General features: G+C 38.8%; 1 protein-coding gene across 5 annotated transcripts in view; it reads right to left on the bottom strand.

Annotated features, from left to right (window-relative positions):
• The window catches only part of SCMH1 (Scm polycomb group protein homolog 1), a 222,032-nt gene that overhangs the window by 173,377 nt on the left and 30,478 nt on the right, over nt 1–18,177 (bottom strand). The window lies entirely within an intron of this gene.

The raw sequence follows: 18,177 nt of genomic DNA, 5'->3' as shown, positions 1-18,177 counted from the left end.
TGAATTTGGCAATAATTCTGGAATTTGACATCTAAATCTCAGGCAACAAAAGAAAAAAACAGATAAACTGAACTTCATCAAAATGAAAAACATTTGTGCCTCAAAGAGCACTATCACATGGATGAGAAGAAAACCTACACAATGGCAGAAAACATTGGCAAATCATTCATCTGATAAGGGACTAATCACTAGAATATGTACAGAACTCCTCCAACTCAATGACCAAAAAAAAGAAAGAAAGAAAGAAAGAACCCCTCAAATAATCCAACTGAAAAATCAGCAAAGGACCTGAATAGGTATTTCCCCATTTATCTACATGTGCATGCTAAGTTGCTTCAGTCATGTTCAGCTGTTATGATCCTATGGACAGTAGCCCACCAGGCTCCTCTGTCCATGAGATTCTCTAGGCAAGAATACTGGAGTGGGTTTCCATGCTCTTCTCCAGGGGACCTTCCTGACCCAGGGATTGAACCCACATCTCTTACATTTCCTGCACTGGCATGCAGGTTCTTTACCACTAGTGCCGCCTGGGAAGCCCCCGTTTGTCTATGTAGATGGCCAATAAGTACATAAAAATCAACATCATTAATCATTAGGAAAGTGCAAGTTAAAGTCACAATGAGATACCACTTCACACCCACTGGGGTGGTTATTATGAAGAAAAAAAAAAAAAAAGAAAAATCCTAAGTGCTAGCAAGGATATGGAGGAATTAGAGCCCTTGTGAATTGCTAGTGGAAATGAAAAAATGGTGCAGCTGCTGTGGAAAACTTTAAAAAGTTAAACATGGAATTACCAAATGACCCAGTAACTCCACTTCTAGGTATATTCCCAAAAGAACTGAAAACAGGGACTGAAAACATTTGTACACAAATGTTCGGAGCAGCATTATTCACAGCAGCAAAAGAGTAGAAACAATCTGTGTTCACCAATGACTGAACGAATAAATAAAATGAGGCTTATACATACAATCGAATACTATTCAGCCATAAAAAGGAATAAAATTCTGATACACGCTGCAACGTGGATGAATCTTGAAGACATTATGCTCAGTGAAATAAGCCAAGTACAAAAGGCTAACTACTGCACTTGGCAACTGGAATAGGGAAATTCCTAGAGAAAGGAAGTAGAACAGAGGTTATCAGGGGCTGGGCAAAGAGAGGGAATGGAGAGTGATGATTTAATGGGTACAGAGTTTCTGTTTGAAATGATGAAAATATTCTGGAGTTGGACAGCAGCGAAGGCTATACATCACTATAAATGTACTTAAGCATTAAAATGGTAAAAATGATAAACTGTTATGTATTTTAAAAAATATATTTTTAATTGAAGGGTAATTGCTTTATTGTGTTGGTTTCTGCCATACATCAACATGAATCAGTCATAGGTATACATATATCCCTATACATATGTCCCTGCCCTCTTGAACTCCCTCACACCTCTCACCCCATCCCACTGCTCTAGTTTGTCACACAGCCCCAGTTCGAGTTCCCTGAGGCATACAGCAAATTCCCACTGGCTATCTATTTTACATATTGTACTGTATATGTTTTCATGCTACTGTCTCAATGCTTCCCACCTTCTTCTTCCCATCCTGCATCCACAAGTCTGTTCTTTATATCTGCGTCTCCATTACTGCCCTGCAAATAGGTTCATTAGTATCTTTCTAGATTCCATATATATGCATTAATATATATTTCTCTTTCTGACTTACTTCCTCTGTATAAAAAGCTCTAGGTTCATCTACCTCATTAGAATCAACTCAAATGTGTTCCTTTATATGGCTGAGTAATATTCCATTGTGTATATATACCAGAGATTCTTTATCCATTCATCTGTTGAAAGACATCTAGGTTACTTTCATGTCTTAGCTATTGTAAATAGTGCTGCTATGAACACTGGGGTACATGCGTCTTTTTCAATTATGGTTTCCTCAGGGTATATGCCCAGTAGTGGGATTACAGGGTCATATAGTAGTTTTATTCCTAGTGATTTTAAGGAATCTCCATACTGTTCTCCGTAGTGGCTATATCAATATACATTCCCACCAACAGAGGAACAGAGTTCCTTTTTTCCCACACTCTCTTCAGCATTTACTGTTTGTAGATTTTTTGATGATGGCCATTCTGACTGGTGAAGTGATATCTATTATAGTTTTTGATTTGCATTTCTCTAATATTGAACGATGTTAAGCATGTTTTCATGTATTTATTAGCTACCTGTATGTCTTCTTTGGAGAAATGTCTGTTTAGGTCTTCTGCCCAATTTTTGATTGGGTTGTTTTTCTGGTATTAAGTTGCACAAACTGTACATTTTAGAAGCTAATCCTTTGTCAGTTGTTTCATTTGCAATTTTTTTTATCCCATTTTGAGGGTTGTCTTTTCACCTTGTTTATAGTCGCCTTTGCTGTGCAAAAGCTTTTAAGTGTAATTAGCTCCCACTTGTTTATTTTTATTTCCATTACTGTAGGAAGTGGGTCACAGAGGATCTTGCTGTGATTTATATGAAAGAGCCTTCTGCCTATGTTTTCCTCTAAGAGTTTTATAGCTTTGGGTTTTATGTTTAGGTCTTTAACACATTTTGACTTTATCTTTGTTCTTTGTGTATGGTGTTAGGAAGTGTTCTAATTTCATACTTTCACATGTCCAGTTTTCCCAGCACTATTTACTGAAGAGACTATCTTTCGCCATTGTAAATTTTTGTCTCCTTTGTCAAAGGTTAGGTGCCTGTAGCTGTGTGGGTTTATCTCTGGGGTTTCTATCTTGTTCCATTGGTCTATATCTCTGTTTTTGCACCAATACCATACTGTCTTGATGAATGCAGCTTTGTAGCACAGTCTGAAGTCAGGAAGGTTAATTCCTCCAGCTCCATTCTTCTTTCTCAAGATTGCATTGGCTATTCAGGGTCTTTTGTGTTTCCAAACAAACTGTGAAATATCCTCGTTCTAGTTCTGTGAAAAACGTCACTGATAATGTGACAGTGACTGCACTGAATCTGTAGATTGCATTTAGTAGTACAGTTACTTTCACGATATTGATTCTTCCAACCCAGGAACATGGAATCTCTCTCCATCTGTCATCTTTGTTTTCTTTCATCAGTGTCTTATAGTTTTCTGTACACAGCTCTTTTGTCTCCTTGAACAGGTTTATTCCTAGTATTTTATTCTTCTTGTCGCAGTGGTAAATGGGATTGATTCCTTCATTTCTCTGATTTTTCGTTGTTAGTGTATAGGAATGCCAGGGATTTATGTGTAATGATTTTGTATCCTGTGACTTTACTAAATTCACTGATTGGCTCTAGTAATTTTCTGACAGTATCTTTAGAGTTTTCTGTGTATAGTATCATATTCTCTAAAAACAGTGAATTTTCCTTCTTTTTCAATTTGGATTCCTTTTATTTCCTTTTTGTCTCTGATTGCCATAGCCAAGACTTCTAAAACTATGCTGAATAACAGCTGTGAGAGTGGGCACCTTTGTCTTGTTCCTGATCTTACAGAGAATGCTTTCAGTTTTTCACCACTGAGAATAATGCTTGCTCTGGGTTTAGCATATATGGCCTTTAAGTTGAGGTAGGTTCCTTCTATGCCTGTTTTTTGAAGAGTTGGTATCATAAACAGATGCTGAATTTTGCTGAAAGCTTTTTCTGCATCTACTGAGATTATCACATGGTTTTTTATTTTTCAACTCGTTAATATGGTGTATCATACTGATTGATTTGTGTATACTGAAGGATCCTTGCATCCCTGGGATAAACCTGACTTGATCATGGTATATGATCTTTCTAATGTGTTGTCGTATTGTTTGCTAGAATTTTGTTGAGGATTTTTACATCTATGTTCGTTAGTGATACTGGCCTGTAATTTTCTTTTTTTGTGTTATCTTTATGTAGTTTTGGTATGAGGGTGATTTTTACATCTATGTTCATTAGTGATACCAGCCTGTAATTTTCTTTTTTTGTGTTATCTATCTAGTTTTGGTATCAGGGTGATGGTAGCCTTGTAGAATGAGTTTGGAAGTGTTCCTTCCTCTAACTGTCTGAAAGAGTTTCAGAAGGTTAGGCATTAGCTCTTCTTAAATGTTTGACAGAATTCACCCGTGAAGCCATCTGGGCTTTTGCTTTTGGGGAGTTTATTTTTAATCATAGTTTAGATTTCACTGCTTGTGACCGGCTTGTTCATACTTTCTATTTCTTCCTGGTTCAGTCTTGGAAGGTTGACTTTGTCTAAGAATCTATCCATTTCTCCCAGGTTGTCCATTTTATTGTCCGCTGTTGCTCATAATAGTCTCTTATGATCCCTGGTATTTCTACATTGTCAGTTGTAACCTCTCCTTTTTCATTTCTAATTTTGTTAATTTGATTTTTCTCCCTTTTTTTTCTTGATGAGCCTGGCTAATGGTTTGTCAATTTTGTTTTTCTTTTCAAAGAATCCAGTTTTAGTTTTATTAATCTTTACTATTATTTCATTTCTTTTTCACTGCTCTATCTCTGATTTCTTTCCTTCTACTAACTTTAGGGGTTTTTTTAATTCTTCTTTTTCCAGTTGTTTTAAATGTAAAGTGAGGTTGCCTATTTTGTTTTTCTTGTTTCTTGAGGTAGGACTGTATTGGTATAAACTTCCTTCTTAGGACTGCTTTTGCTGCATCCCACAGGTTTTGGGTTGTAGTTTTCGTTGTCATTCATTTCTAGGAATTTTCTGATTTCTCTTTTTATTTCTTCAGTAACTGATTCATTATTTAGAATTGTACTGTTTAATCTTCATATGTGTTTTATATTTTTTTTCCTGTAATTGATATCTAGTCTCATAACACTGTGGTCAGAGAAGATGCTTGATATGATTTCATTTTTCTTAAATTTACCAAGGCTTGATTTGTAACCCAAGATGTATATCCTGGAGAATGTTCCATGTGCACTTGAGAAGAAAATGTATTCTGCATTTGGATAGAAAGTCCTGAACATATCAATAAGGTCCATCTGCTCTAATGTGTCATTTAAGGTTTGTGTGTCCTTTTTAATTTTCTGTTTTAATGATCTGTCCATTGGTGTAAGTGGGGAGTTAAAGTCCCCTAGTACTATTCTATTACTACCAACTTCCCTTTATGTCTGTTACTGCTTGCCTTATGTATTGAGGTGCTCCTATGCTGGGTGCATAAATATTAACAAATCTTATGTTTTCTTCTTAGATCAATCCTTTGATCATTACTTGATTCAAAGCAGCAGTTCCCAACCTTTTTGGCACCAGGGCCCAGTTTCATGGAAGACAATTTCTCCATGGATGGGGCAGGGAGTGGTTTCAGGATGATTCAAGTTCATTACATTTATTGTGCATTTTATTTCTATCATTATTACACTGTGATATATAATGAAGTAATTACACACCTCACTGCTCATCTGATAGGAGGTGGAACTCAGCAGTAATGCAAGTGATGGGGAGTGGCTGTAACTGCAGCTGAAGCTTTGCTCACTTGTCTGCTGCTCATTTCCTGCTGTGTGGCCCAGTTCCCAACAGGCCACAGACCGGTACTGGTTCATGGCCCAGGGGCTGGAGACCCCTGTTTTAAAGCACCCAAAAATCTGGCATTTTTCATTTAAATAGGGGGGAAAAAAGAGCTGAGGTTCTGAAGTTAAACACGATTAATTATGGCATCCAAGGTCACGTGGCTACTAAATGGAAAGGCTAAAATTAAGGGCTAATTTCAAAGCCTATACTCTCTTTGGTTTCATTATGCTTGTTTACTATAGTTTAAAAACAACAAGAAATAAATTCCTTCCCCAGTTTACTTATCATAGGCTATATTATATAGAGAGAGGTTTGGCAAATAGTCAAGTGCTATGTAACGTAAGAAATTACTATTAGCACAAGGAAAGAGCTTACTAAGGCAATGGCTTTCAAACTTTTTCAGTTACGATCCACAGACTTAAATCCAGTAGTTTTTATAACAGTATGCATTCCTGAAAACCTTACATCTTATAAAATTATGCACCAAACATGGGCTTGTGGTTAAAACAGAGTTACGAACAGACTACTAAAAGCCCATGGAACTTTGTATCCTTTATATATATACACACATACTTCATAAGGATTTCAGTCATTCAGTTCAGTCTCTCAGTTATGTCTCATTCTTTGTGACCCCATGAACTGCAGCACATCAGGCCTCCCTGTCCATCACCAACTCTCGGAGTCCACTCAAACCCATGTCCGTTGAGTCGATGATGCCATCCAACCATCTCATCCTCTGTTGTCCCCTTCTCCTCCTGCCCTCAATCTTTCCCAGCATCAGGGTCTTTTCCAATGAGTCAGCTCTTCGCATCAGGTGGCTATAAGTATTGGAGTTTCAGCCTCAACATCAATCCTTCCAATGAACACCCAGGACTCATCTCCTTTAAGATGGACTGGTTGGATTTCCTTGCAGTCCAAGGGTCTCTCAAGAGTCTTCTCCAACACCACAGTTCAAAAGCATCAATTCTTCAGCACTCAGCTTTCTTTATAGTCCAACTCTCACATCCATACATGACTACTGGAAAAACCATAGCCTTGAGTAGATGGACCTTTGTTGGCAAAGTAATGTCTCTGCTTTTTAATATGCTGTCTAGGTTGGTCATACCTTTCCTTACAAGGAGTAAGCATCTTTTAATTTCATTGCTGCAACTGCCATCAGCAGTGATTCTGGAGCCCAGAAAAATAAAGTCAGCCACTGTTTCCCTATCTATCTGCCATGAAGTGATGGGACCAGATGCCATGATCTTAAGTTTTCTGAATGCTGAGCTTTAAGCCAACTTTTTCAGTCATTAATAAATGGTTAAAATTAGACCCAACAAACTAAATATAAGGAAGAATGGTATAATCCACTTTAGGATACTTTCCAAAATTAAAATTATTTTTTAAAATAAGTTTTAATGTGTAATGGAATAAACCTGTAGTAGTTCAGAACATTAAGCTTCTAAGAGTGACTTATTTCTCCAAGGTTTTCTGGAGTGAAAATTTGAATGTATGTCACCATATGCAGACAGGAGCCACTTAATAAAAGCTTTAAAGAGATAAAATTAAAACCTGAAGTCAGATTCATATGGGTTTGGGTACTGATAAGAGATTATTAACCCGTTCATCATTTTTCAATCTGTTCACACTGCCCAAGTAGACCTTTGAGAGATGTCTATGCCTCACAGTACCAGAGATCTCAAGATCAACTTTATTCTGTTAGAAGGTAATAGGATAACCATTTCATAAATCATCCCCCAAAGTCTCAGGTTCTCATCCTAAACAAGTAAGTTATGAATTCCTGACATTTTCCAGGGTCTTGCAGGAAACATACAGAATTACAAACTGGGGGCAAATATGGTTTTTCTATACCAAGAAAGTGAGATGCAATTTTGAAACTTGGCCTGGTTCATTCCTGGTTCATTCACTGAAGTCACCCACTCAGGGCTTCAAATTCCTCACTTTAAAACCAAAAGATTAGAATTCAGGCAGGTCCCATGTTTACCACACACTAGCTGCACACCTCTGGTTCATCATCTACCCTTACATGTGTTTGATTTTATGGTTTTGTAGAAAATACTATTGCTATTGAAATAAGGAAAATTTATCAAATGAAATCAGCTGTCTTCCTGTGAGCTACTCTGGCAATTGTCTCGACACCCGTTTCTAGTTGGGACACTGAGATCACTGCTTTATTCACTGTAATAGGAAGCTAAACCACACAAAGGGGCTTCCAGGGAAATGTATCTTATGTGAATCTGAAACAGCAGTCTCAGGAAAAGGCTCTCTTCTCTAGAAAACTGATTTGACTGAGAGGGTATGAAATAATCTTTGACACATGTATTAAGCTAAAGAATATTACAGATTAAAAAAATTATTTGGGGGTGATAGAGAAAGAATATATAATAAGCACTCTAAACAGCTAAGGCAGAAGAGTGGTACCACTTGCCAGCAGTCACTCAACACTTATTAAAAACTTTCTTCATGATACTTCTTGAGAATAACACCTTTTAAAGCAAGTCAGAAATCTCTGTATATAACTAAGACTCAGTAGGAACCAAGAAGCATGAGAAGAAAAAACATAAGTCCAGTTTCAATTCAGAGACAGAAATGTATGGTTATTAAACTTTCTGAGTTTTTTTTTTTTTTTAATCTGGGAAAATTAGCCTTAGGACACAAGATGCTTTCCTCAGCTTCCTTAGCTTTTGATCCAGCAACTCATCTCTTTAGTTCAGTTCAGTCACTCAGTCGTATCCAACTCTTTGCGACCCCATGAATTGCACCACACCAGGCCTCCCTGTCCATCACCAACTTCCGGAGTTCACTCAGACTCACATCCATTGAGTTGGTGATGCCATCTAGCCTCTGAATGATGTGATGTCTCATCCTGTGTCATGCCCTTCTCCTGCCCCCAATCCCTCCAGGCATCAGAGTCTTTTCCAATGAGTCAACTCTTCTCATGAGGTGGCCAAAGTACTGTAGTTTCAGGTTTAGCATCAGTCCTTCCAATGAACACCCAGAGCTGATCTCCTTTAGAATGGACTGGTTGGATCTCCTTGCAGTCCAAGGGACTCTCAAGAGTCTTCTCCAACACCACAGTTCAAAAGTATCAATTCTTCGGCACTCAGCTTTCTTTATAGTCCAACTCTCACATCCATACATGACCACAGGAAAAACCATAGCCTTGACTAGACAGACCTTTGTTGACCAAGTAGTGTCTCTGCTTTTCAATATGCTTCTAGGTTGGTCATAACTTTCCTTCCAAGGAGCAAGCATCTTTTAATTTTCATGGCTGCAATCAACATCTGCCGTGATTTTGGAGCCCAAAAAATAAAGTCTGACACTGTTTCCACTGTTTCCCCATCTATTTGCCATGAAGTGATGGGACCAGATGCCATGATGTTCGTTTTCTGAATGTTGAGCTTTAAGCCAACTTTTTCACTCTCCTCTTTCACTTTCATCAAGAGGCTTTTTAGTTCCTCTTTGCTTTCTGCTATAAGGGTGGTGTCATCTGCATATCTGAGGTTACTGATATTTCTCCCAGAAATCTTGATTCCAGCTTGTGCTTCTTCCAGCCCGGCATTCCTCATGATGTACTCTGCATAGAAGTTAAATAAGCAGGGTGACAATATACAGCCTTGACATACTCCTTTTCCTATTTGGAACCAGTCTGCTGTTTCATGTCCAGTTCTAATTGTTGCTTCCTGACCTGCATACAGGTTTCTCAAGAGGCAGGTCAGGTGGTCTGGTATGCCCATCTCTTTCAGAATTTTCCACACTTTATTGTGATCCACACATTCAAAGGCTTTGGCATAGTCAATAAAGCAGAAATAGATGTTTTTCTGGAACTCTCTTGCTTTTTCGATGATTCAGCAGATGTTGGCAATTTGATCTCTGGTTCCTCTGCCTTTTCTAAAACCAGCTTGAACATCTGGAAGTTCGTGGTTCAAATATTGCTGATGCTTCACTTGGAGAATTTTGAGCATTACTTTACTAGCATGTGAGATGAGTGCAATTGTGTGGTATTTTGAGCATTCTTTGGCATTGCCTTTCTTTGGGAGTGAATGAAAACTGACCTTTTCTAGTCCTGTGGCCACTGCTGAGTTTTTCAAATTTGCTGGCATATTGAGTGCAGCACTTTCACAGCATCATCTTCCAGGATTTGAAATAGCTCAACGGGAATTCCATCACCTCCACTAGCTTTGTTCGTAGTGATGCTTCCTAAGGCCCACTTGACTTCACATTCCAGGATGTCTGGCTCTAGGTGAGTGATCACACCATCGTGATTATCTTGGTCATGAATATCTTTTTTGTACAGTTCTTCTGTGTATTCTTGCCACTTCTTCTTAATATCTTCTGCTTCTGTTATGTCCCTACCATTTCTGTCCTTTATCGAGCCTATTTTTGCATGAAATGTTCCCTTGGTAGCTCTAATTTTCTTGAAGAGATCTCTAGTCTTTCCCATTCTGTTGTTTTCCTCTATTTCTTTGCACTGATTGCTGAAGAAGGCTTTCTTATCTCTTCTCGCTATTCTTTGGAACTCTGCATTCAGATGCTTATATCTTTCCTCTTCTCCTTTGCTTTTCGCTTCTCTTCTTCTCACAGCTATTTGTAAGGCCTCCTCAGACAGCCATTTTGCTTTTTTGCATTTCTTTTCCATGGGGATGGTCGTGATCCCTGTCTCCTGTACAATGTCAGGAACCTCCATCCATAGTTCATCAGGCACTCTATCTATCAGATCTAGTCCCTTAAATCTATTTCTCACTTCCACTATATAATCATAAGGGATTTGATTTAGGTCATACCTGAATGGTCTAGTGGTTTTCCCTACTTTCTTCAATGTAAGTCTGAATTTGGCAATAAGGAGTTCATGATCTGAGCCACAGTCAGCTCCCGGTCTTGTTTTTGCTGACTGTATAGAGCTTCTCCATCTTTGGCTGCAAAGAAACTCATCTCTTAACTAAAATCTACTTTAATTCTTCTTCATTTTAAGTCTCCAGGATTAGTGGTACATTGTATTTCAGAGAACAACTTTATATGCTAGTACTAGTTAAGAGTTCTCCAGAAATTTATTTCATCAAAATCATTGATCGGTGTTGAACCTGTGTGATACTCTTTAACATACAGCAGTGACTCATAACTTTTTTTCCTCCTGAAATACCTGAAGAATACAAAACACTCCTATCAGCAAGGCCAAGCTCATTAAAGGCACTGGTTTTCAGCAAAAGGGTAGGAGGTAGGATTAATTTGATGGGAGAGGAAGGCTTTACTAGGTGGAGATTCCACTCAGGTTCTGGAATATCCAGGGGTATTTGTGTACGTAGGAAAAGCAACTCCCCCAGTCTATATTCCACTGCTTTCCCCCCTGACCCAGGGTCTAGAACAGTGCTATCCAACAGAAATATACTTTAAGTCACTTACGTCATTTTAAGTTTTGGTGTCATTTTAAAAGTAAAAAAAGGAAAGGTGAAAATAATTTTAATAATGCACTTTATTTATTCCAATATATTGAAATATTATAAAATACTAACTATAAAATACTATAAATATCAATATATTGAAATATTATAAAATACTAAATATAAAATACTATAAATATAAAATATAAAATACTATAAAAATCAATGGAAACAGTTTATATTCTTTTTAACATTAAGTCATCAGAATCTGATGTGTATTTATAACTATAACTTATCTCAATTCAGATGCTAAATTTTCATCAGAAATACTTGATATTTATTTTTTATAAAACTTACAGCTGAACAGAAGATTTTTATACTCAAAATTACTCAAAACACTTTAAAATTTTCCAGTAACTGTATGGAGACTGTCTTAAAATTAAATAAAATTCATAATTCAGTTACATTAACCATGTGGCTATTGTGTTAAGACAACCCATAACTAGAAGAAATAAATAATACAAATTAAACATGAAGTACTATGTGCCACTATGACCTGTCCATCTTGGGTGGCCCTACACGGCATTGCTCATAGTTTCATTGAATTAGACAAGGCTGTGGTCCATGTAATCAGATTGGTTAATTTTCTGTGACTGTGGTTTTCAGTCTGTCTGCCCTCTGATGGAGAAGGATAAGAGGCTTATTATGGAAGTTTCCTGATGGGAGAGACTGACTGAGGGGGAAAACTGGGTCTTGTTCTGATGAGCTGCCATGCTCAGGAAATCTTTAATCCAATTTTCTGTTGAAGGGCAGGGTTGTGTTCCCTCCCTGTCATTTGACCTGAGGCCAAACTATGGTGGAGGTAAGGAAGATAATGGGGACCTCCTTCAAAGGCCCCATGCAGGCACTGCTGCACTCAGTGCCCCCAACCCTGCAGCAGGCCACCAAGATGGAGGGGTCATGGTGGAGAGTTCTGATAAAGTGTGGTCCATTGGAAAAGGGACAGACCACTTTAGTATTTTTGCCTTGAGAACCCCATGCACAGAATGAAAAGGCAAAAAGATAGGACACTGAAAGATGAACTCCCCAGGTCAGTAGGTGCCCAATACGCTACTGGAGATCACTGGAGAAATAACTCCAGAAAGAATGAAGAGACAGAGCCAAAGCAAAAACAACACCCAGTTGTGGATGTGATTGGTGATGGAAGTAAAGTCTGATGCTGTAAAGAACAATATTGCACAGGAAACTGGAATGTTAGGTCCATGAATCAAGGCAAATTGGAAGTGGTCAAACAGGAGGTGGCAAGAGAGAACATCAACATTCTAGGAATCAGCGAACTAAGATGGACTGGAATAGGTGAATTTAACTCAGATGACCATTATATCTACTACTGTGGCCAAGAATCCCTTAGAAGAAATGGAGTAGCCATCAAAGTCAACTAAAGGGTCTGAAATGCAGTACTTGGATGCAATCTCAAAAACGACAGAATGATGAATGATCTCTGTTTGGTTCCAAGGCAAAGCATTCAATATCACAGTAATCCCAGTCTATGCCCCGACCAATAATCCTGAATAAGCTGAAGTTGAATGGTTCTATGAAGACCTACAAGACCTTCTGGAAGTAACACACAAAAAAAGATGTCCTTTTCATTATAGGGGACTGGAATGCAAAAATAAGAAGTAAAGAAACACCTGGAGTAACAGGCAAATTTGGCCCTGGAGTACAGAATGAAGCAGGGCAAAGGCTCATAGAGTTTTGACAAGAGAATGCACTGGTCATAGCAAACACCCTCTTCCAACAACACAAGAGAAGACTCTACACATGGACATCACCAGATGGTCAATACCAAAATCAGATTGATCATGTTCTTTGCAGCCAAAGGTGGAGAAGCACTATACAGTCAGCAAAACAAGACCAGGAGTTGACTGTGGCTCAGATCATGAACTCCCTATTGCCAAATTCAGACTTAAATTGAAGAAAGTAGGGAAAACCACTAGACCATTCAGGTATGACCTAAATCAAATCCCCTACGACTATACAATGGAAGTGACAAATAGATTCAAGGAATTAGATCTGATAGACAGAGTGCCTGAAGAACTATGGAAAGAGGTTCGGGACACTGTACAGGAGGCAGAGATCAAGACCATCCCTAAGAAAAAGAAATGCAAAAAGGCAAAATGGCTGTCTGAGGAGGCCTTAACAACAGCTATGACAAGAAGTGAAAGGCAAAGGAGAAAAGGAAAGATTTGAATGCAGAGTTCCAAAGAATAGCAAGGAGAGATAAGAAAGCCTTCCTCAGTGATCAGTACAAAGAAATAGAGGGAAACAACAGAATGGGAAAGACTAGAGATCTCTTCAAGAAAATCAGAGATACCAAGGGAACTTTTCGTGCAAAGATGGGCACAATAAAGGACAGAAATGGTATGGACCTAGCAGAGGTAGAAGATATTAAGAAGAGGTGGCAAGAATACACAGAAGAACTATACAAAAAAGATCTTCACGACCCAGATAATCACAATGGTGTGATCACTCACCTAGAGCCAGACATCCTGGAGTCCGAAGTTAAGTGGGCCTTAGGAAGTATCACTAAGAGAAGGCAATGGCACCCCACTCCGGTACTCTTGCCTGGAAAGTCCCATGGATGGAGGAGCCTGGTAGGCTGCAGTCCATGAGGTCGCTAAGAGTCGGACATGACTAAGCGACTTCACTTTCACGTTTCATTTTCATGCATTGGAGAAGGAAATGGCAACCCACTCTAGTGTTCTTGCCTGGAGAATCCCAGAGATGGGGGAGTCTGATGGGCTGCCCTCTATGGGGTCGCACAGAGTCGGACACGACTGAAGTGACTTAGCAGCAGCAGCAGCAGCAGCAGGAAGCATCCTTACAAACAAAGCTAGTGGAGGTGATGAATTCCAGTTGAGCTATTTCAAATCCTAAAAGATGATGCTGTGAAAGTGCTGTACTCAAAATGCCAGCAAATTTGGAAAACTCAGCAGTGGCCACAGGACTAGAAAAGACCAGTTTTCATTCCAATTTCAAAGAAAGGCAATGCCAAAGAATGCTCAGACTACTGCACAACTGCACTCATCCCACATGCTAGCATAGTAATGCTCAAAATTCTCCAATCCAGGCTTCAACAGTACGCCAACTGGGAACTTCCGGATGTTCAAGCTGGATTGAGGAATGGCAGAAGAACCAGAGATCAAATTGCCAACATCTGCTGGATCATTGAAAAAGCAAGCAAGTTCCAGAAAAACATCTATTTCTGCTTTATTGACTATGTGAAAGCCTTTGACTCTGTGGATCACCACAAACTGTGGAAAATTCCTACAGAGATGGAAATACCAGACCACCTGACCTGCCTCCTGAGAAATCTGTGTGGAAGGAACAGTTAGAATTGGACATGGAACAACATACCAGTTCCAAATCGGGAATGGAGTACGTCAAGTCTGTATATTGTCACCCTGTTTATTTAACTTACACGCAGAATACATCATGCAAAATACCAGGTGAGATGAATCACAAGTTGGAATCAACAATGTCAGGAGAAATATCAGTAACCTCAGACATGCAGATGACACGATCCTTAAGGCAGAAAGCAAAGAAGAAATAAAGAGCCTCTTGATGAAAGTGAAAGAGGAAAGCAAAAAAGTTGGCTTAAAGTTCAACATCTAGAAAACTAAGATCATGGCATCTGGTCCCATCACTTCATGGAAAATATGTGGGGAAACAGTGGAAACAATGACAGACTTTCCTTTTTTGGGCTCCCAAATCACTGCAGATGGTGACTGCAGCCATGAAATTAAAAGATGCTTGCTCCTTGGAAGAAAAGTTATGACCAACCTAGACAGCTTACTAAAGAGCAGAGACATTACTTGGGCAACAAGGGTTCATCTAGTCAAAGCTATGGTTTTTCCAGTAGTCATGTACGAAAATGAGAGTTGGACTATAAAGAAAGCTGAGTGCCAAAGAATTGATGCTTTTGAACTGTGGTGTTGGAGAAGACTCTTGAGAGTCACTTGGACAGCAAGGAGATCCAACCAATCAATTCTAAAGGAAATCAGTCCTGATTATTCATTGGAAGGACTGATGTTGATGCTGAAGCTGAAACTCCAATACTTTGGCCACTTGATGCAAAGACCTGACCCACTGGAAAAGACCCTGATGCTGGGAAAGATTGAAGGCAGGAGGAGAAGGGGACAACAGAGGATGAGACGGTTGCATGGCATCACCGACTCAATGGACATGAGTTTGAGTAAACTCCGGAAGTTGGTAATGGACAGGGAGGCCTGGCATGCTGCAGTCCATGGTGTCACAAAGAGTTAGACATGACTTAGCGACTGAACTGAACTATGTGCCAAGCATTGTTCTAAGCACTTCACTTGTGTTAAGTTGTTCAATACTCACTACCCAAAGGTAGGTAATATCTTCATTTTATTGATAAGGTAACCAGTGTAGAGAAATGACTTATAACCTGAAGTTACAGAGTTATAGCTGGATTCATAGCAAGGTAATTTGGTCCACTTCTTGTCTTGAGGCTTAGGATTTTTCCAGGAAAACAGAATTACTTATATTTAGAATGTCCTAGGAGTAAATGCAACCTTTGCCTATGTTTGGCTAGGGAGTCTCAGCACTGGTTGATTTTCTCCATTATATGGCCCTATCTAGAGTACACATTACTATAAATTAGATCATGTTATTCCCCTGCTTAAAATCTTCAACTGCTCTCCAGAGTAGCACTTAAAAGGAAATCCAAGTACCTTACCCTGACCCACATAATCCTACATGATCTGACCCCACCTCTTCCGTTTCTTCTCCTACAGCTCTCATCATTCAATCTGCTCCAACTGGCTGGCCTTTTCCGCTCCTGCTGCAGGTCCACTTCCTTACCACCTGAGGGCCTGTATACTGCCTGGAATACTCCACCAGTATTCATAGGGCTGGCATCTTATAATACAGGTCTCAGGTAAACATCACCTTCTCAGAGCATCCTTCCCTGACCACTCAATCCAAAGTAGTCACCCAGACTCTATCAAACCACTCTTAATTTTCTATAGCAACTTAGCACTAGTTAGTATTTTCCTTGTTTGTCTGTCTCCTCCACTGGGGCCTTGTCTGTGTTACTTATTCAGCACATGTATCTTGGCATGTGGAATATCGCCTAGAATAGAGGAGCCACTATTTTCAAATGAAATAAATGAAACCTAATCATTAACAACAACCAAAAAAAGAACAGCATAAAATGAAAACATGACATGACCAAAAAGTGACTACTTTCTGAATTTAAAAAATGTATTTGGATGGTTTGTAACTAAAACTCATAGTTGATTTCTGAGAGAGAAATAGTTAAGAAAAAAAAAACTCTAAAAATGTAACAAAAACAAGTTGGGTCCTTTAGTATCTATAAGTCACTCTCAAATCTGACAAGATCATTACATAAAGGTAATGAGGGGATGTAAGGAGTTGATAGACATAATCATGAATATAATTTACTTTTCAAAGAGTTTTCTGAATACAGTCCTCACAGCTTATTAAGGAAATCCACATAACACAAAGGCAAATTCTTTCTGATTAAAACTCATTTAAAAGACATGCATTGAGATGACAAAAGAAGATTCTAAAAATATGAGAAAGTATATAGCTACCTAGCAGCACTGGGAAGTAGGGAAGAGCAACATCAAACACTCAGAAACTGAAGAACTTTTATAACCTATAATCAAAATTGAGCTATATAATGGAGAAATCAATGTTGAGTGCTTCTATAACAGGTAAAGGACTGTATTTACTTCTGTAGCATACTAAACAGACCAAGTGTCCTGGGGAAAAAATCCAAGTGCAGAAATAAGAAATGGGAGTTAATAAAAAGTAGTGAGACATCTTGGAGAAGGCAATGGCACCCCACTCTAGTATTCTTGCCTGGAAAATCCCATGGATGGAGGAGCCTGGTGGGCTGCAGTCCATGGGGTCGTGAAGAGTCTGACACGACTGAGCGACTTCACTTTCACTTTTCACTTTCATGCCTTGGAGAATGAAATGGCAACACTTCAGTGTTAGGAGTTAGGTAGACTCCTAAACAGATTTAGTTACAGTCCCTGGAGAATCCCAGGGACTGAGGAGCCTGGGGGGCTGCAGTCTATGGGGTCGCACAGAGTCGGACACGACTGAAGCGACTTAGCAGCAGCAGCAGCGGTGAGACATCTGAAATTTAAAGAGCTGTGCTATGGGACTTCCCCAGGGGCCCTGTGGTTAAGAATCCAATCCACCTGTCAATGCAGAGAACACAGGTTCAATTCCTGGTCCCAAAGATTCCACCTGCTGTGGAGCAACTAAGCCCATGTGCAACAAGTACTGAAACCCACGTGTTTAGAGCCTGTGTTTCGCAACGAGAAACCTATGCACTGCAAGTAGAAAATAGTCCCTGCTTGCCACTAGAGAAAGCCCACACACAGCAACAAAAGACCAAGTGTAGCCAAAAAATATATATTTTAAAAACAAAAAAAAGACCTGTGTTTGCACACCCCCCCTACATGCAAAGCTTCCAGCTGCAATGTTTACCACTAGCCACAAAATGCACAGTATTTTTAAAAATTAATTTTAAAAGATACTTTAAAAAGAGAGACAACCACTACTATAAAGAACCCTATCTAAATGTGACAATAAAAAAAGAGTAATACATTCTCAGGAAAATGCAAATAGGATGAGTTAAGGTATGAAATAATAGTGTACGAGCACAGATAGTACAGAGATCCAAACAATGAATAACCTTATAAATAACATTCTTTGTAGGCACAAAACAATGTAAATAGGGGAGATGTAATATAATTACAAATATCTGAAATGTATTTGCACTCCTGGACTCCAAACTCGTTTAAAAAAATCAGAAAAGTCCTAAAGAATTATCAGAGAAATTTTAATACCACTGAGTTAGAAAAGGGATAAATAAATTGATGTGATATTTGTAAGTCATGGTAAAATATAAGGTTTTCCATTGCAAAACCCTTTCAATTTTATATGTTTGAAATTTTTCATAAGTTAAGAATACCTTAAAATATATCAAAGAAACTGCTATTTTTCAAAGCTCAACATAGAGCAATAGTGAAAAGGTGGGTAGGTTAGAGACTGAAGGAAAGAATGATTATTAATTCTTTTTTAGCACTTTTACATATAATTACCATTTCATCACAACAAATTTGAAAGGTAGGTGATAATATCTCCATTACACACACACACACACACACACACCCACACACACACCCCCACACACCCACACCCACACCCACCCACCCACACACACACACACACAC

This window comes from Oryx dammah, unplaced genomic scaffold (assembly GCF_014754425.2).
Source record: "Oryx dammah isolate SB20612 unplaced genomic scaffold, SCBI_Odam_1.1 HiC_scaffold_28, whole genome shotgun sequence".
Taxonomy (NCBI): Eukaryota; Metazoa; Chordata; class Mammalia; order Artiodactyla; family Bovidae; genus Oryx; species Oryx dammah.
This window is presented reverse-complemented; position numbering and strand designations above follow the sequence as displayed.